The sequence below is a fragment of the Pogoniulus pusillus genome, chromosome 8 (genome assembly GCF_015220805.1).
Source record: "Pogoniulus pusillus isolate bPogPus1 chromosome 8, bPogPus1.pri, whole genome shotgun sequence".
Taxonomy (NCBI): domain Eukaryota; kingdom Metazoa; phylum Chordata; class Aves; order Piciformes; family Lybiidae; genus Pogoniulus; species Pogoniulus pusillus.
The window spans coordinates 14,524,336-14,552,189 of record NC_087271.1 but is presented as its reverse complement, the minus strand read 5'-3'; the positions used below and the strand labels follow the sequence as shown (position 1 = coordinate 14,552,189).

Genomic DNA, 27,854 nt, shown 5'->3' with positions numbered 1-27,854 from the left:
GAGAGGGAATGTAATCAATGTCTGTAAATATCTGAAGGCTGGAGGTCAGGAAGAAAGGGACAGGGACAGCCTCTGCTCACTTGTGCCCAGGCATAGGACAAGGGGCAAGGGATGGAAACTGTAGCACAGGAAGTTCCAGCTCAACATGAGGAAGAACTTCTTGATAGGAAGAGTCCCAGAGTGCTGGCATAGACTGCCCAGAGAGATTGTGGAGTCTCCTTCTGTGGAGCCTTTTCAGCCCTTTGTGTATGTGTTCCTGTGTGACCTGCACTACATTCCCTGGTCCTGCTCTGGCAGGGGAGTTGGACTGGAAGATCAGAGGTCCTCCCTACCCCTAACATCCTCTGATCCTGTGATCTTTGTAATATAATACACAAGACTTAAGTGTGAGGCATTTTAAGAAAGACAAGAAGATGACTTAGTGCCAGTTATTTTACCAGCAGTGTCTTGTTATCTCATAGGGCTGGCCATAGCTGACCTGTACACTACCGTATCAGAAACATGGACTTTTTTCATTTCTCTTTTTTTTCCCACTCTTGCTGCTTTCATTGTGTAATAGCACCATGTGAGCACTTAAAATTTTGTGGGTAGACTGGGCAAACAGGCCTTACAAATGTTCCTCTTAGGGGATAGTCTCATTTTTATACCATGCACAACATGGTATTTCATATGCAATTGTTTTCAAGTCCATGAGACTTCAGAACCACTCTGCTCACCTTCTGTCCATCCTTCCTGCAAAGAATTGCCATGCGACAGGCAGTCGAGAAAGTTTCAGTAAATAATTAGAGATGACTCCTTGTGCCAGCACTTTGCCTGTGGTTTAGTTTGTTTTTTTTCATCTGAAGAATATTATGGATCCACCATCAAGGAATGACACTGTTCATCTGGTCTCTTTGGCATAAACAGAAAAAGGGAATTGAGGCTTTCTAATAAATGGTATAACATTGATTTCTTGAGCAGAATAATGTGTTATCTATGGGTAATTTCCCATGAAAGTAGAGACTATAATTTTGATTAGACATGGATTTTATCTTTTCAGTATGTTTCTGTCAATAAACTGATTCAGCAACCATTTAGACCTCCAGGGTCAGGACTGTTCATAAATCCCCTAATGGATGTCTGCCCAAGATTAAGCACAAAAAGGAAAGCTTTCCTGAATCAGTTTATTTAACTCTGTAGCTAAGTTGTCTTCTGAATCAGGGCCTGAAGTCAGCAACAAAGTAGGAAAGATAATGAGTTGGGGCCAAGTACATATCTTAGCAGCCAAAATATATATAATGATATAAGCAACATCATTGTTCCTTGAATCAAGATCCTTAAATGTATAATCTAAGCAGATATTTAACTTTCATTCCTTACGGAGCTCTTAGCTTAAATATAAATGGTGAGACAGGTTACATATACCTGTACACAAGGACCACGTGGGGTGATCCTTGGTTGTTTTCGGTCCTGCATCTGGATCTGCTTTCCAGAGAAGTCACAATATTACAGGAAGGCCAGTACCTGCCTGGGTTTCTATTGCCAGGATGGTAGAGAAGATTTACCTGAACTCCAGAGCTGGGAAGGGCTCTGGAGCCCAGAACTCAGAACTGAAATAATCTGTTCCATGCAATGTATTCAAAGAGAAGTTTATGTCGAGTTTCTGTATAAAGCAAGTAGAAATTTTGTTCAAATACAGGAGATCGAGAATTTGACAGAGCACAGTGTAGATCAAAAAAGTTTTAATCATTATCCCCTGTTTTAATGACTACTTGACACATCATCTCTATTGTCCTTCTACAAGTCTCTCTTTTGAAAAAAATATTAAGCATGAGTCACAGCTGAATATACAAACAGTCTAGAAAGAAAATTACTTTGAACTATTTGAAATGATTTATTGTCCAGATTTCTTTATGAATATTTATTTGCCATGGTAAAAGCAATTCAATAAAGAGAAAACATAAGGACCAGTTAACTGAGCGTTTGCATACTCTAACGGTTTGTAAAAGGGGAAAAAAAAAAGTGATGCATTACAATGGTTAATTCTGTGATTCTCCCATTTCCCATCTGTGACAGCAGAAAACTACTCCCAGACTCTTAAGAATTCAGACTCTGGAGAGAAGATATAAAAATATCTTCTACAAATAAGTGTTCACAGAAGGAATGTGTCCAGAGAAGGGCCATGAGGATGATCAGAGGGCTGGAGCTGCTCTCCTATGGGGACAGGCTGAGAGTTGGGGTTGTTCAGTCTGGAGAAGAGGAGGCTCCTAGGCAACCTTCTTGTGGCCTTCCAATATCTGAAGCAGGCCTACAAAAAAGCTGGGGAGGGACTTTTTAGGTTGTCAGGTAGTGATAGGATTGGGGGGATGGATCCAAGCTAGCAGAGGGCAGATTGAGATTAGACATTAGGAAGAAGTCCTTCACTATGACGTTGGTGAGACACTAGCATAGGTTGCCCAGGAAGGTGGTGGAAGCCTCATCCCTGGTTGTTTTTAAGGCCAGGCTGGATGTGGATGTGGTCAACCTGATCTAGTATGAGGTATCCCTGCCCATGGCAGGGGGGTTGGAACTGGATGATCCTTGAGATCCCTTCCAACACCAGCAATTTCTGTGATTCTGTGTCCCTAACCTTTCTTTATTACCACTCAGAAGGAAACAGACATGTTTTCAGGGGTATTTTCAAGGCCAGAATGGAGTCCATCATCATTTTGTTTCCATACCACTTCAGGTAACTGCCTATGAAAGCTCTCTTTTTGCACCAAGCATCCATAATCGAATTCCTCACCTTGTCAGGACCAGAAATCATTCCTCTGACAGCTTTCTGAGAAGCAGTAAGTCTCTGTGGCTAGCAAAAGGAGACGTGAACACGCTGAGTATTTTGCCAAGTAAAACCTTTAGTATCTAAGCATGGCTACATGTACCAAATCCAAGACCACACATGCAGAGCGGAGATGCTGCTTTCCTTCACTCTTCAGTGCAGAAACAGTGCTTTTCATGTTATATGCCCTCATTTCACCCTGCTTGAATTAATTTCATCAACCAAAAAGCACTATGCGTTAGACTTGGAATGAGCTTTGCTCTTCAGAGCTTCTCAGCGATATTCTGATACCCAGCCACAGATGGAGCCTTGACAGATTTTGTACTGATTTTTCTGATTCCTTTTTCCCTTTATGTTTTGTTGGTGGTTGTTTCGTTTGTTTTTAAGCAGGACTGTCATTGCGTCAGAATTCAAATACAAATGGAGATGTTCGCAGGCACTGTTTCATAAGAAAGCTCAACTGGTTGTTTTTTCAGAGCTCCTAAACTGAATAGTATATCACATACAGTATTTGGAAAAGAACAAACTTGATCTATAATAGTTTTAGAGAAGGATGTCAAACACAGAATTTGGACAAAGACATAAATTCTCTATGTCTCAATTTTAATTTAGTTGGAGCAAGAATGATACTACTAATATTTATTTATAGTAATAATTACCATTATTATCTAGCTAGCTCTGAGGCTGAGGCACAGATATTTTCAATTACTCTGTGATCCTCAACTAAAATTTGCCCAGAAAGTACTGATCTTATTATTTGATTTGATTTGATATATATGCCTTGCTCTAGAAAGAAAACCCCCAAACTAAAATGTTTGCTCTCTTTACCTTTGTCTACAGACCACATCCTAAAATTCTAGCTGCTGAGATTTTCTAGAAGTTAGTAACAGGCACACTTCATATTAAGTTTTTTTTTCCTTTATTCCTTTTCTGTCATTTCAGGTATCATAGTACCCGTATACGAGTCAAGCCCTACACTTGCTATTTATTTCCTTGCCTGAATTAAGGGTTTCAAATGTAACCATACATTGGTTCTCTGAGGTCAGAGATATCTTCATGTACAGGTTTAAGTGTATTGTGAGTAATTAAGAAATGTTTTTAAGTTACACATAGTTAGATGCTAAGGCATCAGGTGTTACATGCCTAATTGGGGCTGGACTGGATGATTTTTTGAGGTGCCTTCCAACGCTTAACATTCTGTGATTCTCCTTATGAGGAGAGCTGAGTGACTGTGGTGGAGGGGCAGCAGCCTCAAAACTGAGGCTTCACCATGCCTCTACATGCCCCGACATGTTTTTCTGCCAGGACCCATGAGGCAGAAGACAAATTGTGTAACACACACACACAGAGCCCGTGTGCCCCTGAGGGCTGGGCAGGTAATCCCTATTGGGAGGGTCCAGGCATGTCTCTACTGCCCACTGGGGCAAGGTTTGCCTTACGGCCAACCTGATTGGTCATTTTAGATGTCCAACGAGCCACGAATCTCCGCCCAGAGTCCATAAAGAGGGGTGCACAGCAGCACCACGTGGTCAGATGGTCAGACCGTTCAGAGGTTCAAGCCATTCAGAAGCTTAGAGCATTTAGACTCAGCTCTGATCCGCAGCAGCATCCTGCTGCCCTGACCTACTTGCATGGCCTAGACACAGGATCAGGCCTTACTCACTTGCAAGCATTACAGAGGCTCAGACCTCATGTATTGATCTCAAGGTGCAGTCAAACTATCTGCAAGCCCTTTGAGAAGCAGAGTGCATGCACGCCTGCACTTCATATATATATGGGGAGCCAAGAACCCCCTGCCAAAGCCTAGAGCTATCTTGATTTGTCTACGGAGCTCTTTTCCATGCATCACGGCATACACCCTGCTTGCCCGGCATAAATACTGCTTGCCAGCTACCCTGTAACTCTGGAAAGACCCAGAGCCAGCAGACCCTCAGACTGTCTGCAAACCTGCAAACACAGCTTGCCAGCTGTGAGACCTTGTCAGAAGCTACATGGACAAATCCTTCTCCTGCACCTGGAATTCCTGCCAGCTGACCATCCCTGGACACACGGCTTCCAGAAGCAGCAGCTCCAAGGCAGAGACCACACCAGGAGAGAAGGTTAGAGAAAATTTTACTTAACCCAGAGACTGGGATCCCTTATCATCCCTGCAAGCTGGGACAGACTCCAGCTGCAAAGACCCCAAGTACTGGGCACACGCTGAGACAGATTCCCGGGAGGGTGATTAATGATTGATACTCAAGAGCAGCACACCTAAGTAAGCTTCAATTCCTTTGTAATATAAGTTATCTCTATCTAAAGAGCACACATAGTTTCAGCCCCGACTGGGCTAACACTAGAGTTGTTAAGAGGCATTAAGCCTAAGAAATCTTTTTCTCTGTCTATAATTGTTCATAATTTGATATTCTCATTTAATAATCAATCCCTGTAAATATATCCCAAAGCTATTTTCATAACTTTGCAAACAAATCGGATTTCACAGTGGTTGGGGGTGGTACAAATTTGTAAATATTAATTTTAATAAATAATTTTATAAAAAATCAAAACTGCCTCAAATTAATTTCTCACCTCCCCCTAACAGGGGAGGAATAGAGAAATCCTCTCCACGACAGCAACCTGTGGATTTTTAGTCTGGAGAAGATTGAGAGGGGATTTAATAAATATTTATAAATATCTGAGGGCCAGGAATAGGGGACAGGCTCTGCTCACTTGCTTCCTGGGATAGGACAAGAAGCAATGGATGGAAGCTGCATCAGAGGAGGTTCCATCTCAACACAAGGGGGAACTTCTTGACTCTAAAGGTCACAGAGCACTCACACTGCTGCATAACCTGCTGCTCAGAGAGGTTATGGAGTCTCCTTCTCTGTAGACTTTCAGGGCCTGTCTGGATGTGTTCCTGTGTGACCTGAGCTAGATTGTATGGTCCTGCTTTGGCAGGGAGGCTGGACTCGATGATCAATTTGGGTCTCTTCCAACCCCTAACATCCTGTGATCCTGTGAACTATATCTGAAATGTTTGGGTTTTTTCTACTTCTGGTGATTTACCAGGTCCTCCTTTTGTTGGTGAAACTGTACCAGTTACAACTGAGGATGCACAGATCATTTCCTCTGCTTGTTATCTGTTGGATTCCTAGGCTCTAATGGCTAAAATCTATATCTACTGAGATAAAAGCCACAGGTTATGACATTGCTATGCTGTGGTTTCAATCAGCCTCCTGGTATCATAGCAGTGCTTTTTATTTCTTCCGGAGTCACACTAGCTGTTTTATGCAGCATCTGCATTCTAGGTCGCCGTAATTGAAAACTCCACACAGGCCCGAGGTAGTGGCACAGCAGGATGGGAGTGGGCTGGGGCGTAACTCAGGCAAATAAGACAAGACAGACAGGCAGCAACAAGCTGGGTGAAGTCAGCCCCAGCATCATCTCCACCAGCAGTCAAGCTGGGTCAGGTGACTGGCACGTGGGTTTCCCTTGGTGTGCAGCAAATGCCCAGTGCGGGAACCAGGAACTGCAGGATTCTGGATGTCGTCTGCCACAGTGGGGCTGATGTGCAGGGGCATAGACCGTAGGCAGGGTCCAAGGCTCACCTGGAAAATCACAGGGACAGATCAAAACAGGATTCAGAGCCATGCACCTTCCACTATGTGCATGTCCAGCCCTTTGCAGAGTGTCTCCTATTCCTAAGCTGTCCTAATTGATGGCAAGTTGATCATGAGCCAGGAATGTGCTCTCATAGCCAGGAGGGCCAATGCCATTCTGGTGTGTATTAGAACAGTTGTGGCTAATAGGTCGAGAAATGTTCTTCTATCCCCTACTCTGTCCTGGTGAGGCCACATCTGGAGTACTGTGTCCAGTTCTGGGACCCCCAGTTCAAGAGGGACATAGAATTACTTGAGAGGGTCCAGCACAGAGCCACAAAGATGATGAAGGGAATGGAACATCTCTGTTATGAGGAGAGCTTGAGGGAGCTGGGGCTGTGATGCTTGGAAAAGAGGAACCTGAGAGGTGACCTCATCAATGTTTATAAATATGTAAAGGGTGAGCGTCAAGAGGCTGGAGCCAGGCTCTGCTGAGCGATGCCCAATGACAGGACAAGTGGCAATGGGTGGAAGGTGAGGCATTTAAACATGAGGAGGAATTTTTTCCTTGTGAGGTTGACAGAGCCCTGGAACAAGCTGCCATGGGAGGTTGTAGAGTCTTCCTCTTTGGAGGAGAAACCCACTTGGATTTTTTCCTGTGTGATCTGGTCTAGGTCAGCCTGCTTTGGCAGGGGGGCTGGACTGAAAGCACTTTCAAGGTCCCCTCCATCCCCAGACATGCTGTGATTCTGAGATCTAAGGCAACACTGGCAGAGGAGCCAGGTAATTCTTTCTAGTCTTTCAGAAGTAGAAGGTGTATCAATACATGTCACTTGTTATTTGAATGCAAATAATAGGTATTAAAACAAATTACTGAAATTGGATGACTAAAGGATGGTAGAATATTTCTTTCTATTAGCTTATATAGAAGGAATAAACGCTTAGAGAGTAAAAAGATGGCATGAAAAAAAAATGAAATAATGAGTTGTGGTGTGAAGAAGAGAAATATTTCTTGCCTGTCCTCTTGGCTCTGCCTGTGAAAATTTAATCCAGCAGCCTCAGCCAGAACTAGTTAGAGGGAGACCTGCGTTTCTGACTGGTGGAAGCTTCACTTGTCTTGGGGGACTGCCTTGCAGACAGGCAGGTTTTCCAAGAAGCAAACAAATAGGTCTCTGTGGTGGAAATCACAAGCTGTTAGAGTGAGCTGTGCACCTGAACTGATTGAGGTGATTTGAAGGAGTTAGACACAGTGCTACCTTGTATCAGCACTCCCAGAAATTGCCAATATTAGATTGTCCCCATGGACTGCACATCCATATCTCTCCACAGGTCATATGAGATGCCAAGGAGGGAAGATGGACTAGTCCAGGAGACTTAGTCTACAAGGTTGTGACAGTAAGACAGGTTGAAACACTCTGCCAGTGAGGGATCTTCCTTAAAGGTATGTTTTGATAAGAATGCCTCCCCTCCTTGTAGCTCTGGTCTTTGCCCAAATTACCCAGGTGCATCAGTTCTGTTTCCTGGCACTCTGCACAGAGCCACAGCCATGCTGCTGCTGAAACCCTGCAAGATAGCCCATGCCATACTGTGGGGCTTCCTCTTGCCCTGGACTTCTTTCCCACCCCTATTCCTCCAGGACAGCTCTCCATATATGGGGGTTTCTGAAGGCTCCTCAGGGAAAGGTTTAACACAAGTGTCATGTGTATGAGTAGGAATCTGAGCTTCTGTCCCTGTTTTTTTTCCTAACTTTCTGCTAGAAAGTTAGGAAACAACTAATCATACCCACAGTACAGTTCACCTCTTAGAGCTGTCTGTACTGTGGGTATGATAATGGAGGTTTCCTGCTTGAAGCATGGTGCTTATCAGGGTATGTAAAGGTCCTTTAAATTCTCAGGCACTGGGATCTATTCCTTTCCTCTCCCCTCTTACTTTTCTGTTTAGCAGAAGGAGAGTCATCAGTAGTGAACATAGGAAGCTAATGTACATCATCAATTCAGTAGTAGGGCACACTTCTTAAATCATCTAAGATAAATACTTTTAATTAAGCAAATGTCATACTCAACTCACTTTGGACAATCCCATTATACTGGATATTATTTCTGCATGCTAACTCTTGGTCTTCACCAATCATGAATGCACAACATGAAACCACTTAAAACAACAAAAAAAAAAACCAAAACCAAACAACCCCATACAGATTTCCTGCAGTATTGCCATTTAAAAATCATAAGCTAATATGACAACAACACTCTCAGCTAACAATTCTTAGCACAAATTCATAAGTTTTATTAGGTAAGTGTAGGAGATATATTATTTGCAGTCTTCAATAAAAATTTTAATTAGGATTGTTATAAAATCTCTTCAGATTCCTTAATACATTTTTAAAAATATTTAAAAATTTAAAGAAAGAGAGAAAGAGAGAGAGAGAGAGAGAGAGAGAGAGAGAGAGAAAGAAAGAAAGAAAGAAAGAAAGAAAGAAAGAAAGAAAGAAAGAAAGAAAGAAAGAAAGAAAGAAAGAAAGAAAGAAAAAGAAAGAAAGAAAGAAAGAAAGAAAGAAAGAAAGAAAGAAAGAAAGAAAGAAAGAAAGAAAGAAAGAAAGAAAGAAAGGAAGGAAGGTAGGTCATCAGGCACCACATAGCAAAAGAAAGCATTTACTGGTCAGAAGACAAATAAGACAAATGCCTCTTCTCCTGGAGTTTAATGGTTTTACATTCTATGTTTTTTTCAGGGAGTGAAAAAAAATAGCATCAAAGTTTTTCTTATCAAAGCCATTATATTTGTTCCTTATCAAAACCTTCAAATTCTGGTGCAAAATTACTTTTCTTTGCTCATGTGACCAAAATTTCCTCATCCTCACTTTTCATCTGTGATTTGGAAGTTCCTACTGTAGAAGAAGAAAGCCCAATCTCTGTTGCCTCTGTTGTGGTGTTGAAACCCATTAATATTCCTCTGCAGGTAGCCTGACCTCCTGCCCTTGAACATACTCAAAAACTGAGGGTATTCCTGAGCCTTTGTCTCTGCCAGGATTAACAGGATTGCCCTGGAGCCCGCCTGAAGGAGTTCTAATAGGGGTGGGCTGCACAACTGACTTTAGTCTTTGCCTCAGGCTGCACCTGCTCAGCAGCATAGATGCAGTCTCTGAAATTAAGGGGTAACGCATGGATCCATGTACAAGTCAGAGTCTGAATCCTCTAAATCTGGGGGAGGATATCTCCTGTCCCCAGTGGGGCAGACATCCTGATGGAGGGAACTGGGGTTGGAGACCTGCTTTGCTTCTGCCAGTTAGTGACCTTCAGCTAGTTACGTAATCTGTCTCTCCCTCTCTTTTTCTCTCTTTTGTGGTCTTTCTCATGGCCCTTAAGCTAATAAATTGTCTGAATAAGAAACTGTGGCTCTCTGTGTGTTTTTGCTGTGCTTAGAACAAATTTGTCCAAGTCTCAGATGGGTCCTCTGTCTGCATCACAGCAAAAGTGAATAAATAGATAATAGCAGAAACAAGGGTTATTTTTTTTTGTATGAATAATACATCTTAATGGAGGAGAAGCCTCTCCTCCAAGGTGTGTTTTATCTGCAAGTGAAGGTCTCTGTTACCTTGCTCAGCTGGAGAAGATACTGCCTCTGTAAACCAGACAAAACTTATCATGTAAAATGGAACACATCTTTGATTATACTGAATCTACCCTGTCTGTAATTTACTCTTGCTGTTGCAAAGGACACAATATGATTAAACTAAGAAATGATAGACTGAATGTTATGTGTTAGGATGGAAAAAGGCATTGCCCATCTAAATAGGCAACAATCATTAAAATCCAGGGAAAATATACAAGGAAATGTTTCAACATACAATAAGCAAGCCACCCTGCTGTTGCTTTGTATTGTGTACTTGCTCTCCTTGCTCAAATTGCTGCAGATACTTCTCCTGTAACCTAAGTTATTCTTTAATTAAAAAAAAGAAACCCCACACCAAAAACCAACTACAAACTACCACAGTTTTTTAACACTGTCTTTCCTCCCTAAGTGCATATGATCTGCTGCCTGCTCACTCTTGTATTTCCCTGGGTGAGTCCAGATTCTCCCAGTCACATTTCTCAAATTGTAGATCTGTGCAGTGTATTTTCCTGGAGCTGCTGAAAACATTGCTGCTTTCCTTAATAACAATGTTTGGCATCAGCAGCAGCTATCACTGGTGATTGGTATATGGTGGGTGCTCCACAGAGGGGAAGAGAGGGTCATTATCCTCATTTTACAGACTGGGAAACTAAGCCCTTGCATTTGGCAGCAATTTCCCCAAAGCATGCTGCAGAACATGCAAATAGGAGAAGGACCAGCAGTTCAAACTTTATTCTTTAGCATTTGTTAACTGCTTTTTGTCTCCTCCTTCTTCTGTTCTTTCTCCTTTTCCTTTTCTTGCCTTTTTTTTTTTTTAATGTTACCACCTGCAGCACTATGCCTTCCCAACAGCATTACAGAGAATTAGCACAGCAGAGCCAAATGCTTTTGCAATGACAAAATCAGATACTGCAGCAAACAATGCAAGTAATTTTCCTAATTTTGGAGTGTGGCTTTGCCATGTATGATGTTTAACAACTTCTATCATGTCTCTGTTGATTTCCAGGTCCGATGCCAAGCAACACGATCTGTTCCTATCAAAATTAGCATGCGATGAAATTTTGTGCTAATATTCAGATGATGAAGCCTGTTTGCTGCTTCCATATAGATGTAACTTTGATGGAAAGAGCAATTCTATAATAAGACCAAGATGAAAAGCCCATCAGTTGGATTGGTAAGACATTACCATGGCAACAATAGAATGCTAATGAAATTGTGACTGTTGAACCTTGTTTATGGAACTCTACAAAATGGGCCTCATAAAAGGAGAAATGGCATTGATCAGGACATGTTTCAAACCATGATGGCCACACATGCTGCAACTTATTAACCATGGCATCAGCCTCACTTGATGGATTTGCTTTTTGGAAGAACAGCAGCACTCTCAGTGGAAGAAAACAGTACAGGGAAAGATGCTCACTTGTGCTCCGCCATAGGACAAGGGGCAAGGGATGGAAACTGCAGCATAGGAAGCTCCACTTCAACATCAGGAAGAACTTCTTGACTGGCACAGGCTGTCCAGAGAGGTTGTGGAGTCTCCTTCTCTGAAGCCTTTCCAGCCCTGTCTGGATGTGTTCCTGTGTGACCTGCACTGAATTCCCTGGTCCTGCTTTGGCAAGGGAGTTGGATTGGAAGATCTCAAGAGGTCCCTTCCAGCCCCTAACATCCTGGAATCCTGTGAAATCCTACATAAATTGTGACAGCAGGAACTTACTCTTGGCTTCCCCCCATCCTTTCTCCCTCATGTTTTGGCTGTTTATACTGCCATATGGGGCCCTGGTGGGGGTTCAGGGAGTCACCGTCCCAAAGGAATGCTTCTTGTTCCTCATTACAGTGGTCCTTGCTGAAGGCAAGGTTTGATATTATGTCCTGCTTTTAAACATAAAACATTCAGATCTCCCAGCTACTCATGTCTCTGGACAGCCAACAGGCTTCATGGGAGATGCCTCACCTCTAAGCATTTGAGGGCTGCAGCCTCAAGTTTTGTAGAGCAGGATCTCCATATAAACTTGGAAACAAAAAGATCAGTTCATCCTAGGAAGTCCATCTCCTGATCTGCCAGTTAATCAGAACAGAATAGCAAGGGTACCAGCAAGCCATGAGCTTAATGAAACAAAAGAGGCTGGAAATGTGTTCCTAGAGTTGGGTCTCCTATTATTATTTATTTATTTATTTAGCAGGCTAATAATACTGCAAAGTTTTCAGCACAGTAACATTATCTAGGTACTTAGTGCAGACGAGAGGAGGGAACACTGCTCACTTTAGCGAAGTCCTGATCTATATGGGACAGAAGTCCGCATGAATGTGTAAGTGTAAGGTCCTGCACCTGGGTGGGTGCAATCCCAAGCACAACTCCAGGCTGGGTGGCAAATAGCTGAGAGCAGCCCTGAGGAAAAGGCCCTGGACATCTGGGTTGATGAAAAGCTCAACATGAGCCAGCAGTGTGAGTGCAGCCCAGATAGCAACTGTGTGCTGGGCTGCAGCAAGAGCAGTGTGGCCAACAGGGTAAGGGAGGGAACTCTGCCCTTTTACTCTGCTCTCCTGAGACCCCACCTGGAGTACTGTGTGCAGTTCTGGAGCCCCCAGAACAAGAAGGACATGAAACTGTTCGAGCGAGTCCAGAGGAGACCACCAAATGCTCAGAGGTGTGCAGCAGCTCTGCTATGAAGATGGGCTATGGGAGTTGGAGCTCTGCAGCCTGAAAAGGAGAAGGCTTCCAGAAGATCTTGGAATGGCCTTCCAGGATCTGCATGGGGCTACAGGAGGGCTGGGAATTGACTATTGACAAGGTCTTGTAATGACAGGATGAGGAGTGGTGGGTTTAAAGTGGCAGAGAGGAGATTTAGACTGGATTTTAGGAAGAAGAGTGAGGATGGTGAGACACTGGCACAGGTTGCCCAAGGTGGTTGTGGCTGCTCCCTCCCTGGAAGTGTTGAAGGCCAGGTTGGTTGAGGCCTTGAGCAACCTGTTCTAGTGGGAAGTGTCCCTGCCTATGGCAGGGGGTTTGAACTGGATGAGCTTTTCAGTCCCTTCCAGTCTAAACGATTCTATGTTTCTATAATTCATCACATTCTATTTAATGGGCAAGAAATCTGAGCTTTAAATCGTTTTGAAAGCTCCACACCTCAACCTGTTTGGAAGAGGAAGCACTGTCCCACGTTTTGTTATGCCTGTGGTTTGTGGGAAGGCAATGCACTGAATTTCTGAGCTGATAGAAATCTAACGTTGTGTCATTTCACTTAATATATATTTTGCACTGGCTGACAGTTTTATTAAGCAGAACCAATAATCATCATTATTCAGTGTAACAGGCTAATTTTAGAAACAGTCTAATTTTCCCTGATTTTAATTTACCTCTTGGACTAAGCTGTTCTAAAATTAATGAAATGCTTGTGGTTCAGTTTGCTAAGAATTATAAGAAAACATAAGTCTTCAGAAAGCTACCACCGATTGATTGCAGCTAAAATAGTGCCATGCCACAGTTTTGTGAGAGAAGGAAGTACAGAATATTCTGGGCAGGAAATTATTTAATCACTTTTATTTGGATACTATCTTTGAAGTAACATTTTACGCACTCATTTTAGACAAACCAGGGAGAAATTGCATGGTTGCCTGTAGACTTGTGTGTGTTCCCTTTTAATTATGGATCTGGCTAAGGACCATGCCAAAGACTTGCTGCTGAGGAGAATCTGATGAGTAGAAATATTTCTTGGGGAGACAGAGAAGGAGATGAAGACACCAATCAAGTTTCATTATCCTCCCGTGAAAATGGGATCTAAACTGTGACATCCAGGCAGATTACATATGTCAGGCAAGCAGATGTGAGCAGAAAAATGTAGATGCTAAATCTCACTTAATAAGCTTATTGCATGGATTATTCTCAATGGCTAAGGCTGTGTATCCAGCTATGTAGCTGGTGTACAGGATATAACAAAGTCAGATTCATAAATGAATCCAGGGGTATTCCCAGCTGTGCTGAAGTTAATACCCTTTTATACACATAGGAGCATCCTAAAAGCATTTTGGGTGCCATAAACCTCTATGGACATCACAAACAGCTCTATGCTATACAGCTTTAATTCCAGAATTCCAGAGACTGCTCTATTTTCTCTAGAAATGTGGATGAAAGATTTTCTATGCAACCAGCACTTGTGCATGCGAACTGCTATAGCTGCTCAGCCTCTTTGTTTGCTTGTGCCACTTTGGAAGGCACATTTAATCAAGAGTCATGTTGCAATTGCCAAGAGAAGTAACATTATACGAACAAGGAAGCACTTTGCAGCTCAGGTTATAAAATAGACAAATTGTTTACTATCTGATGTTGAAACCTTTTTGTGTCTCAGCTTACGCTCACCCTGCTGTACTACTAGGCAAGGCAGACAGATGAAAGAGTACCTGAGGCTGAAAACAGATTTGGAGTAAAGGAACAAAAATGAAAGAAGATAAAACAATAAAATCTCTCCTTAAGATTGTGCCTAATTACAGAGCAGGTGGTTAGCTGTCTCAGCACTTTGGCACATGTTGGGATCATCCGCTTTTCCCTCCAGCAACTATGGCACCTCCCACACCTTTGTTTCTTGTCCTCTGGAAAAGGAAAAGGCCCAGAGCCCTCCAGTAAACAAACCCAACCTGAAGTATCCCTAGCTCTGTGTGGCTGCTCTGCACCTTGTTGTCTATGACTGGACAATGGGACAGTACATAGACTTGGAAGAGGAGAAATCCTGTCCTCCTGAAGCCATCTGTGAATGTTTGTGTCCTAGTAAGCACTTCACTAGCTTCTTTCTCCCTAGTCAGCCTAGAGAACTATCAGTAAAACTCATAATATTTTGAGAATATTCTGACTTCTCCAGCTGAGCTCATCGCTTTTTTTTTTTTTCATGACAAAGTCCATGGGTACTTCTTTGGGGGGCTGTGCAAGGAACTGTGCTCTAGGTAGTTCCAGGGAAATTCCACGGAAACGCGAGGAGGATTTTTTTCACTGCGAGGGTGACAGAGCACTGGAACAGACTGCCTAGGGAGGTTGTGGAGTCTTCCTCTCTGGAGATATTCAAGACCTGCCTGAATGTGTTCCTATGTGATCTGGTCCAGGTGATCCTGCTCTGGCAGGAGGGTTGGACTGAATGAGCTTTCGAGGTCCCTTCCAGCTCCTGGCATTCTCTGATTTTGTGAAGTCATAAATGCTGGGCATTATGCTATAACTTGAAGAAATTATTTTCAGTTAATGCATATGGGTTTCACTATGAACATTTACCTGCACGGTACTAACACTTATTTGCATATTGAAGAAGGCTCTGAGGAGATGTTCTTGTGGCCTTCCAGTATCTGAAGGGGACCTACAAGAAATCTGGGGACGGACTTTTTAGGGTGTCAGACAGTTGATAGGACTGGGAGGAATGGATCCAAGCCCTATGAGGAGAGATTGAAGGAGCTGGGGGATGTTCAACCTGAAGAAGAGGAGGTTCAGGGATGAGCTTATTAGCCAGGTGAGGTTTGGCTCTTCTCCCAGGCAAACAGCAACAGAACAGAGTCTCAAGCTGTGCCAGGATAGGTATAGGCTGGGTATTAGAAGGAAGTTCTTCAGAGAGAGAGTGATTGGCATTGGAATGGGCTGCCCAGGGAGGTGGTGGAGTCACCATCCCTGGAGGTGGTCAAGAGAAGACTGGATGGGGTACTTATTGTCATGATCTAGTTGATTGGATAGGGCTGGGTGATAGGTTGGAGTGGATGATCTTGGAGGTCTCTTCCAACCTGGTTGATTCTATGATTCTATGATAGAGGAGGGCGGATTTAGATTAGACATTAGGAAGAAGTTCTTCAGCATAAGGGTAGTGAGACACTGGCACGGGTTGCCCAGGGAGGTGGCGGAAGCCTCATCTCCGGCTGTTTTTAAGGCCAGGCTGGATGTGGCTGTGGGCAACCTGATCTAGTGTGAGATATCCCTGCCCATGGCAGGGGAGTTGGAACTGGATGATCTTTGAGGCCACTTCCAGCCCTGACAATTGTACAATCAGTGATTTTCACAAGCTACACTGGCTCAGCAGTACAACAGAATTCCTACACTAGACATCCGGCTCCTGGAGGAACTGGTGCAGTGACTCATGGTGGCTGTCTCCTGCCTGTGTGGATATTCTCTCTCCCGTGCATCAGCATGAATCTGCTGGAAATGTTGCATTTTAAGTCTGACATAAAAGCACAACTCTGATCTGATGTGGCTGGTAAATACAGCATGGCACTTTCTAGTACTTATACTGCTTTTCTCTTTGGACTCTACCAGGCATGTGTAAACACCTTCAATTGTTCTTTCATTTCTGAAGCTTACCAAATCATTCCCCAAAATTTACTAAATTGTTCCCTCAAATGCTGGAAGATAAGGCAGTGCTAAATGCTGGTTCACCTCCAACACACCCACATCCCAGAGTGATGCAATTTCTTTCTAGAATGTGTAAAGTTAGTGACTGTGGACACAAGGGTTTGGGCTTGGATGGGATCAGAGGTCATCTTCATTACAGTCACTTGAGAAACTGCTGGCAACAGGTTTACATGAGGTGACAATAATTTATTCCTGGGTCTTAACTGTTCAGCAATGGATGCAGCACTGCTTGGTGATGACAAGAGTCTCATCAGAGAAGTCAGCACTTTCTCTCTCTGCAGTGATACTCCTCTGTATGCCTAGGATGAATCAGAGCAGTCACAGGCTGGTGATATTCATTGAGTTGCCTGGGTATGAAAATGCTTGGAAACAAAGAATCACAGGATGTACCAGGTTGGAAAAGACCTTCAAGATCATTGAATCCAATCTATCACTCATCACCCTTCTAAATAGCTAAACCATGACACCAGGTGACCCATCCAGTCTCCATTTAAACATGTCCAGGGATGGTGACTCCACCACCTCCAAGGGCAACCTGTTCCAATGCCAATCACTCTTGCTGTAAAGAACTTCCTAACATCCAGCCTGTACCTGCCCTGACACAGTTTGAGGCTATGTCCTCTTGTTCTGTCACTGAGTGCCTGGAAGAAGAGATCAACCCCACCTGGCCACAACCTCCCTTCAGGTAGTTATAGAGGGCAATGAGATCTGTCCTGAGCCTTCTTTTCTCTAGGCTGGACACCCCCATCTCCCTCAGCTTCTCCTCACAGGGCTGTGCTCCTTCATCCTATGCTAACATCTTTGCTAGCAGGTTTCTATCAAGGAGTGATAATGGAAGGCCTCTCACTGTTGGTGAGTTCACTGTTGAACTGAGGGAGATAGAGGACAGCTTGTCACATTCTGCCCTAGTCTCTGTCATAAAAACTCAGCACTAGAGATAAATCAAAGGAAATCGAGGACAGTAGGCTAGAGATAGGGGTAAAAGCAGCAGCCCAGCTGAAGTGCATGTACACTAATGCACGAAGTATGGGTAACAAACAAGAGGAGCTGGAAGCCTTGGTGTCGAAGGAAAACTATGATGTTGTCGCCATCACTGAAACGTGGTGGGATGACTCACATGATTGGAGTGCTGTAATCAATGGCTACAGACTCTTCAGGAGAGACAGGCAAGGGAGAAGAGGTGGGGGAGTGGCTCTGTATATTAGGGATGCCCTGGATGTCATGGGGATAGAAATCAAGGATGATCAAGTTGAGTCTTTATGGGTGAGAATTAAGGGGAAGGCCAACAAGGCTGATATCCTGGTTGGAGTCTGTTATAGACCACCTAATCAGGAAGAAGAGGTTGATTTATTACTCTTTAAACAACTGGAGGCTGCCTCAAGATCACCTGCCCTTGTTCTGGTGGGCGACTTTAACCTACCAGACATCTGCTGGGACTTAAACACTGCAGAGAAGAAGCAGTCCAGAAGGTTTCTGCAATGTGTGGAAGACAACTTCCTATCCCAGCTGTTACGTGAGCCTACCAGGGGGCAGCCCTGCTTGACCTGCTGCTCACAAATAGAGAGGGGCTGGTGGGGGATGTGGTGGTTGGAGGCTGCCTGGGGTCCAGTGACCATGAAATTATAGAGTTTTCAATACATGGAGAAACCAGGAGGGGCATCAACAGAACCTCCACACTGGACTTCCGAAGGGCAGACTTCAGCCTATTCAAGGAACTAACTCAGAAAGTTCCTTGGGAAAAAGCCCTTGAAAACAAAGTGTGATGGTTTGGGTGTACCCTGCCCCCCCACACTTTAGAAATCACCCAGACTAGTCTCAGACGGCTCTGGGAATACAAATGAAGCTATTTATTCACAGCTAGCACAATATACAAGCAGATATTTACAGTATATACAATTATATACAGAAATATACAAGGTAAAAGTAATACAGAAGCACAACTCCCCTCCCAGAAACCTGAGACCCCAGGAGGGGCTCTCAACCACCCCTGCCCCTCTCAACCTTACCCCAGTCCTAAAGAAGAATAGAGGTTCAGCCAAGAGGTTGAGAAGCAAAGGTGAGTGGCAGGTGAGGTTAGGGAGTTGCAGCTCAGTCAAAGCCCAGCCCGAGAGTGACAAAAATGGCAAAAGTGTTATCTAATGTTTACTTTCTTCTTCAGCAAGACTCTGAGGGAAGGAGACATCACCATTGTTTTCCCTTCACAGCCTATGATCTAGTTCCTCTCACCAAAACATTCCAGCTTGCTTCAAAGTAGCACACAAAGGGGTCCAGGAAGGTTGAACCTACTTCAAAAAAGAACTCCTGAAGGCACAGGAGCAGCTGTGCCATTGAGCTGGAAAACGAGCTGATGAGGGAGGCAGCCAGACTGGACAGGGAGGGAGCTGCTGAAGGAATTAAAGATTAAAAAGAGAGTATATCACCTTTGCAAAAGAGGGGAGGTGTCCCAGGAAAAGTTCAAGGAAGTTGCTAGGTCTTGTAGAGGAAAAATTAGAGAGGTAAAAGCCAATTTGAGCTTAGGCTGGCCACAGCTGTCAAGGAAAATAAAAAGTGTTTCTTTAAATATATGAATGGCAAGAGAAAGGCCAAGGACAAGCTCCAGTCCTTATTAGATAGAGAGGGGAATATATTAACAAAGGATGAGGAAAAGGCAGAGGTGCTTAACACCTTCTTTGCCTCAATCTTCAATAGTGGGACAGGTTGTCTCCAGGACAGCTGGACTCCTGAAGTGGTGGATGGAGTCAGGGACCAGTACAGTCTGTCCTGGAGTCCTGTACCCCTAAATTCCTCTCCTGCCCGGACTTCGGGGGGGAAGGGGAAAAGCCGCCTGGTTTCCCCCCCCCTCGCCTGCCCTGCAGCCGAGAAGGGGGCGGCGACTGCCCCGTGAGTTCCCGCGCTGGAGCCAGGCTGGGATTGGCCGTGCGCTTTCGCGCCTAAAGTGTGGTAACTCTGCCCTTTGTCTAGCGAAGGGTATAAATATTGGGGGTCTTCCCGCCTTTGGAGTTCCCGCTTTGGATTTTTGCCTGTGCCTGGACGAGTTCGCTCACTCTCCTGTGCCTGGACTGCAGAGAGATAAAGGACTTGCCTTGGTGTTAGGCACACCTTTGTCTGCCTAACGACCCTTAACGACTCTTAACGACTCCTGTAGCCGCTGGAGGAGGAAGACCGACTGCACGAGCCAGCCTGAGTGAGTTATTTGGCTTAGCTTAATTTAGTAAGAAACCGCTATTAATTAATAGCTAAAGCCTTTTCCAAAAACTGACTTCCAAATATATATAGTCAGATTATTAATGGTATCCTCGTAGAATTCTCATGCAACTTAACCTGTTTATCAAACGAAATTAATCTTTGTATATATAGTTGTGGGGGCGGGTTTTGTAAAAATAAAAAATATCTATTTTTGATAAATTTTCTTCTCGGCCACGAATTATTACTGCCCTCCGCAACATTATGGCGCAGCGAGCAGGGTAGTTCAATCATAGAATTTCTACAAGAAAAGGGATGCCTAATCACAGGGCTTGATTTAATTTGGGCTCAGAAAAATTGTAAAAATCCGGAGAAAATCCTGGAGAAATTAGCTGAGCGCTCAGACCCTGTGATTTCTGAGTCTCCAACGGAGCATTTCTCTGTTGTTCTGGGGTCAGTCGTGACCCAGACTCTGGCCGAATTTGAAAATTATGAAAAAGGAATTCAGGCCTTGGAAAAGGATTTATTAGCCGAAAAAGCTAAATGCCAAAGTATCTGGGAAAGCATGCTGGCGCAGACAAAGAGCCTGACCGCGGCACTGACTGCCCGGATGAAAGAAAGGCTTGTAACGCCTGCAGACACCACCTCTTCGGTCTCCGTGTCTGAATTTGAATGGAGTGATTCGCGGGAATCGGGGAGAGAGGCAGAGAATGCCCCGAGGGGCTCTTCGGGGGAGAGGAGTTCCCCGAAACCAGGCACAAAAGACTCTGCCAGAGACTCAGAGAATTCCTCTGCACATGCCTCTGCGCGGCAGAAAGCCTCAAAGCCACGCAGAAAGCGCAGGTCCCGACCGGACTCTCCCGTAGCTAGCGGAGAAGAGAGCTCCGGTGAGGAGGGCGCCGCGGTGCACAAGCACGTGTTGCCTGTGATCAGGACTGAGTCCATGAAGGGCAGAAAAGGCGGTGCAGGGACCACCGTGATCAAAAAACAGTTTACAGATGCACAGCTCAGTGACTTACAAGTCAAATATGCGAGAGATCCTGGGGACTCAGTCGCTGACTATGTGTATCGAGTGTCCCGAGCCGGTGGGGACCGGGTCCTTCTAGACTCGCAGGAAGCTGCTGGAGACTGGGGAGACGATGTGTTCCTGACACGTGAACCCGAGGGGACACACAGCCTCACCGCCCGCATAGCTTACTGGGCAAGCAGTGTCCGCCCAGCCTACCGGGGGGAGCCGACGGAACTACGGGTCACCAGCTCCTCTGAGCTCATCACTGCTCTCCGCAGACTTGCCTGTGTCCAGGCTATCTATGATAAGGGACATTATGATTGCCCGTTTTATGCCCCTGTGGACCCGGAGAGACTGCACCCTATTATGAAGGGTTTGCCAGCAACTCTGCAAATCCAACTAATGAAGAGTGTTGAGAAAATTGAACGTGTGCTTGGAGAAAATGCAGAGAACGATGGTGCTAAAGAGCACGTAATGACTTGGGCTGAACTGTTAACTGACTTGAATGCCCACGGGCTGCAGTTTGGGTTTGGGTCTCCTGAAGGAAAAGGGGCTGGGGAGAGACAGTCTCGTGCTTCTCCCCCAGAAAATCCCAGGACTCTGCGCAGGCGGGTCCGGCCAGTGCAGGACTGCCCCCCCAGGGGGACCGGTCCTTCAGGCTTCTCCCCGAGGAAAAGGGGCAGAGACCAACAGAGTGACTGGAGACCCAGAGAAAAGAACAGCTGGTATAGACAAGCCCTGACTTTAGGGGTACCAAAAACTGTTTTAAGGCAGCTGGCAGACTGGCAGCTGAAGGATCTAGTGCGGTGCCTTCAGAAATCGGCTGCAAAATCCAGAGGCAGCCGCGCCAGGGCCAGCGGCAGCGGCTCGCCCAGCGGTGGCTCCGGGAGCGGCACGCCCAGACGCGGCAGCCCCCCCGCGACTGTTTCAGCTGCTTCTCCGGGTAGGAAGGTTAACTCTTCCTTGCCTTCCCGGCAGGAGTCAAAAAACTAAATGAGGCGGTGACTGCGTCAGGCCTCTGTCACCGCTTTGTAAACATCTGTCAATGGTCTGACAACGATGAGCCCTTTATCCTAATCCCGACTGGACCCGGTAGAACGGCCGTAAAATTCCTAATTGACACAGGTGCTCAAATTAGTGTTTTAAACTTAGAATTGGCAAAGAGCCTGGGGATATATCCATCCCGTAAAAGGATAAGAATACAAGGTGTTACAGGGGCACCTGATAGCTGCTACCTAGCTAAAACAAGGGTGTGGCTCCCAGGGGACAAACGCAGCACCTTGGTGGAAGTTGCCTTAAGCCCCTACCCGGGGAATATATTGGGTTTTGATGTGCTGGCTGGCAAGAGGTGGCATCTTCCAAACGGCTCTCTTTGGAGCTTCGGTGCCTACGGGGTGGAGTCAAGGAAGGTGAGAACAGCCCATGTAAACACCTTGCAGTTGGCTCCAGCGTTACCTCAAGCTGGCATCACCTATGCATCTCAATATCCCTTACCTGCAACAGCCAGGCAAGGCATCTCTGAGGTGATTGCCGACTTGGAGAGGAGACAGATAATCTGTAGGACTCACTCTCCATATAATTCCCCGGTCTGGCCCGTTAAAAAACCGGATGGGCGCTGGAGACTAACAATAGATTATAGGAAGCTGAATGCTAATACTCCTCCCCTCGCAGCAGCAGTGCCTAGCCTAACCTCAGTGGTCACAGCCATTCAGGCTGCATCCCACTCGTGGATGGCTGCCCTGGACATCCGGGATATGTTTTTCATGATTCCCCTGAGAGAGGAGGATAAGCCTCAGTTTGCTTTTACCTGGCAGGGGATTCAGTACACCTTTAACCGTTTACCCCAGGGGTACAAGCACTCTCCTACCATTGCCCACAATGCACTGGCAGTGCTTCTGGACACTATCAAGGTCCCAGAAGGCGTTGTCATTTATCAATATATAGATGACATATTAGTGGGTGGGGACAACAAAGACCAGGTGGGCTCCGTAGCAAAAGCCATCTGGGAACTGCTGACCCAGAATGGGTTAGACATCCCCTCTGCCAAGTGCCAAGGCCCAGGACAGGAAATCAAATTCCTTGGGGCCTGGTGGATAGCAGGAGCAGTGGCAGTGCCTGCTGACACCCTGGAGGAAATTGAAAAGGGCCAAATCCCCGGGAACAAAAAGGAACTGCAGAAGTTATTGGGAACCCTTGGATATTGGAGGAAGCATATTCCCGGCTTCTCGGTGATTGCCAGGCCACTGTATGATCTGCTGAAAAAGCACAAGGCCTGGGATTGGACAGCAAAACACGGTGAGAGCCTTAAAACCCTTAAGGACGAGTTAAAGGCCTACCAGAAACTGGGCCCACTACACCCACAGGACCCCTTAAGGGCAGAATGGGGCTTCTCTGAACACGCTTCCTATTGTGGAATCTATCAGAAAGGACCTAAAGGCCCCACTAGAGCCCTGTTGTTTTCCTCTACAGCGTTCAAGGACACTGAGAAGAGGTATTCTGAATGGGAAAAGGGGCTCCTTTCCCTTACAAGGGCTGTTAAGGAGGCAGAGAAGCTTCGCACCACACAGGATATTGTGGTGCAAGGACCTTTCCTCCTGCTTAAACCAATTCTCAAGGGATCCCCTCCACCAGAGGGGATAGCCCAAAAATCCACTGTAAGGAAGTGGTATGCCTACTTAGAGGGAATTGCCCAGCTCATGCCTCTAAGAGAGGGCCCGGCCAAGGTGTCCAAACTTCAGCAGCCAGTAAATCCAGATACAACTTTACTGGGACAGCCCTATAAGCCATCTCCAATAGATGTAGCTCCAGAGATAACCACAGACTCTGACACTGAGGGAGTGTGGTTCACCGATGCCTCTTCCCAGAGAGTGGGCGCACAGTGGCACTACAAAGCAGCAGCTTTAGAAATCAGTACAGGCAGGACTGTTACTGAGGAGGGTGAAGGCAGTGCTCAAGTGGGTGAACTGCGGGCCCTCATGTTAGCTGTAGAAAATGGTGCCAAAGCCATCTACACAGACTCCTATGCCACCTTTAAGGGAGCTACGGAGTGGATTTGCCAATGGGAGGCAAATCAATGGGAGATTGGCAGCACCAAGGTCTGGAGAGCTGGAGATTGGCAGAGACTGCTGGAGATAGGCCGGTCGAGACCCATCAAGGTGGGGTGGGTCAAAGGGCACTCTAAGAAGGAAACCCCTGCTGCAAAATGGAATCAGCAGGCTGACTACCTGGCACGTATCCATGTAGTGGGCAGTGGGGAAAAGGATTGGGAGAGATTAGCTGAATGGTTGCACCTTAAAAGGGGACATTCAGGCAAAGCTGATCTCTACTATGAGTGCAGGTCTCGGGGATGGCCAGTCTCACTCTCAACATGTGAGACCATTGTTTCAGCCTGTCCACAATGCCAGATAAGGCTGAAGGCCAACCACCCAAACCTTGCACCAGCCCAGCATATCCGCCAGGACAAAAGTCTCTGGAACACCTGGCAGGTGGATTACGTGGGACCCCTCAAGCCATCGCATGGGAAAAAATACATACTGGTTGGCGTAGAAGTGGTCTCTGGTCTAACCATGGCCACTGCCACCAGTGCAGCCTCGGGAGCTCAAACTGTTGAGACTCTCAAACACTGGTTCGGCATCTTGCCAATGCCTGAGTGCATCCAGAGCGACAATGGATCGCACTTCACTGCAACCTCAGTGCAAGACTGGGCACGTAGTGAAGGGGTGAAATGGGTGTTTCATACCCCGTATTACCCCCAGGCAAATGGCATTGTCGAGAGGGCAAATGGCCTGATAAAAAGACATGCAAATGTGTCTAAGGGTGGCTGGGACTCGCGTTTGGCCCAAGCAGTCTTTACAGTCAATAATCGTTGGGGAAGCTATGGAAGCCCCAAGATTAAGGCCTTCTGCCCAGCTGAGCCAGTAGTGGACAGTGACCTTGTGCCAGGGGGAATTAAGGATAAATCCTTGTCCCAGATGCAAGTGGGCCAACCTGTGCTTGTCAGGCTACCCTCTATAGGGGTGGTGCCAATGACACTGGGTAAACCCAGAGGCTTATATGCCTGGGAAGCCCTAGATGCAAATGGAAAAGGCCACCGGATCAGTGCACGGTGGATCGTCCCCAATTATTAATTGTCAAGCCTGGCCTTTATAGGCCGAGGCAGATTTTGTCTCCTTACAGGTTAAGGTCGAGGCAGAGGACCAGTTCCTGACCACCTGACCAGCACCTGGGAAAAGGAGAACCAGCTACACGAGAGACGGAGTCATATCACCGGGGTGGCCAGTGGATGATGGCATCCGGACCCACGGACTGTGACCTCCAGCCATGGACTCAGAGCATCTAAGGCTCTGCCATGAACTTGGTTGCTCTACCAGGAACAGAGCAATCTTCAAATTGACTGTGTAGCTTTATTTAATACTGTTTGGGCTATTGTTAAGCCTTGTTAAGTATTGTTAAATATTGTTGGGGCGATTAATGTATTGTTAATGTTGGAAAAGGCTAAGCCATATATATATATTAATAGGTTCCTAAATTGAAGGGGGATCACCTCTCACTCAAGTTCTAGACAAAGATGCTCATTACCACCGGGGTGGGATGTCCTGGAGTCCTGTACCCCTAAATTCCTCTCCTGCCCGGACTTCGGGGGGGAAGGGGAAAAGCCGCCTGGTTTCCCCCCCCCCTCGCCTGCCCTGCAGCCGAGAAGGGGGCGGCGACTGCCCCGTGAGTTCCCGCGCTGGAGCCAGGCTGGGATTGGCCGTGCGCTTTCGCGCCTAAAGTGTGGTAACTCTGCCCTTTGTCTAGCGAAGGGTATAAATATTGGGGGTCTTCCCGCCTTTGGAGTTCCCGCTTTGGATTTTTGCCTGTGCCTGGACGAGTTCGCTCACTCTCCTGTGCCTGGACTGCAGAGAGATAAAGGACTTGCCTTGGTGTTAGGCACACCTTTGTCTGCCTAACGACCCTTAACGACTCTTAACGACTCCTGTAGCCGCTGGAGGAGGAAGACCGACTGCACGAGCCAGCCTGAGTGAGTTATTTGGCTTAGCTTAATTTAGTAAGAAAACCGCTATTAATTAATAGCTAAAGCCTTTTCCAAAAACTGACTTCCAAATATATATAGTCAGATTATTAATGGTATCCTCGTAGAATTCTCATGCAACTTAACCTGTTTATCAAACGAAATTAATCTTTGTATATATAGTTGTGGGGGCGGGTTTTGTAAAAATAAAAAATATCTATTTTTGATAAATTTTCTTCTCGGCCACGAATTATTACTGCCCTCCGCAACACAGTCCCCCTCTAATCTATAAGGAAGACGTAAGAGACCTGCTGAGACATTTGGATCCTCACAAGTCCATGGGACCGGGTGGGATCCATCCTAGGGTTCTGAGAGACCTGGCAGCTGAGCTGGCCAAGCCACTCTCCATCATTTATCAGCAGTCCTGGCTCACTGGAGAGGTTCCTGAAGACTGGAAGCTGACCAATGTGATACCCATCCACAAGAAGGGTCGTAAGGAGGAGCCAGAAAACTACAGACCTGTCAGCCTGACCTCAGTGCCAGGCAAGGTCACGGAACAGGTCATCTTGAGTGCCACCACAAAGCACCTACAGGATGGCCAAGGGATGAGGCCCATCCAGCATGGGTTTAGGAAGGGCAGGTCCTGCCTCACCAACCTGATCTCCTTTTATGATCAGGTTACCCGCCTGGTGAATGTGGGGAAGGCTGTGGATGTAGTTTACCTGGACTTCAGCAAAGCCTTTGACACTGTCTGCCACAAGAAGCTCCTAGCCAAGCTGGCAGCTTGTGGCTTGGACAGAGTCACTCTGATATTGGGTCAAGAACTGGCTGGAAGGCACAGCCCAGAGAGTGGTGGTGAATGGTGCCACATCCAGTTGGCAGCTGTCACTAGTGGTGTTCCCCAAGGATCAGTGCTGGGCCCAGTCCTGTTCAATATCTTCATTGATGATCTGGATGAGGGGATTGAGTCCAGCATCAGTAAGTTTGCAGATGACACCAAGCTAGGAGCAGGTGTTGATCTGTTGGAGGGTAGGAAAGCCCTGCAGAGGGACCTGGACAGGGGGGATGGGTGGGCAGAGGCCAATGGGATGAGATTTAACAAGGCCAAGTGCAGGGTTCTGCACTTTGGCCAGAACAACCCCAAGCAGCACTACATGCTGGGGACTGAGTGGCTGAAAAGCGGCCAGGAGGAAAGGGCCCTGGGGGTACTGATAGATAGTAATCTGAAGATGAGCCAGCAATTTGCCCGGGTGGCCAAGAGAGCCAATGGCATCCTGGCCTGTATCAGGAACAGTGTGGCCAGTAGGACAAGGGAGGTTATTCTTCCCCTGTACTCAGCACTGGTCAGGCCACACCTTGAGTACTGTGTCCAGTTCTGGGCCCCTCAATTCAAGAGAGATGTTGAGGTGCTGGAACGTGTCCAGAGAAGGGCAACAAAGCTGGTGAAGGGCCTGGAACACAAACCCTATGAGGAGAGGCTGAGGGAGCTGGGGTTGTTTATCCTGGGGAAGAGGAGGCTCAGGAGTGACCTCATTGCTGTCTACAACTACCTGAAGGGAGGTTGTAGCCAGGGTGGGGGTTGGTCTCTTCTCCCAGGCAACCAGCAATAGAACAAGGGGACACAGTCTCAAGTTGTGCCAGGGGAGGTCTAGGCTGGATGTTAGGAGAAAGTTCTTCACAGAGAGAGTGATTTGCCATTGGAATGGGCTGCCCAGGGAGATGGTGGAGTCGCCATCCCTGGAGGTGTTCAAGAAAAGACTGGATGAGGCACTCGGTGCCATGGTCTAGTTGACTGGATAGGGCTGGGTGCTAGGTTGAAGTGGATGATCTTGGAGGTCTCTTCCAACCTGGTTGATTCTATGATTCTATGATTCTAAAGTGTCAGTAAGAACATGGAGAGTAGCTGATACTGAAACACTAGACAAGGTTGCATGCAGATGAAATCTTGACTATCCTTCTGCTGTTACCTGGTGTCCAAAGACACAATCTACAAGAGAATCTACAGTACATGAGCACAAACCAAATGTCTCATGGGAGTCCCTGTTCTCGTCTCATCTTTGAAAAGACAAATTGTTTCCTGGTTTCCAAGCTTTTGAACCTCCTACATCTGAGATAACCAGAATGAAGTGTAAAGTGAACTTGTAATATTAATTATTGTAAATGTTGGTTTAGATTAGACAGTTCTCAGCAGCACACTGAGTGATATAGAGAGGTGGATTGTGCTGGTTTGAGGCTAACTGGAATGTTTTACTGAGAGACATTAAATCCTTAGCTGTGAGAAGAAAAAAAAACAAAAG

General features: G+C 46.0%; 1 long non-coding RNA gene across 1 annotated transcript in view; it reads right to left on the bottom strand.

Moving 5' to 3' along the window:
• Positions 1–1,676: 1,676 nt before the first annotated feature.
• LOC135177408 (uncharacterized) overlaps positions 1,677–27,854 on the bottom strand; it is a 68,230-nt gene continuing 42,052 nt past the window's right edge. Inside the window, exon 4 of the long non-coding RNA XR_010303054.1 lies at positions 1,677–6,384. This is a non-coding gene — a long non-coding RNA (uncharacterized LOC135177408). The remainder of the gene's footprint in view (positions 6,385–27,854) is intronic.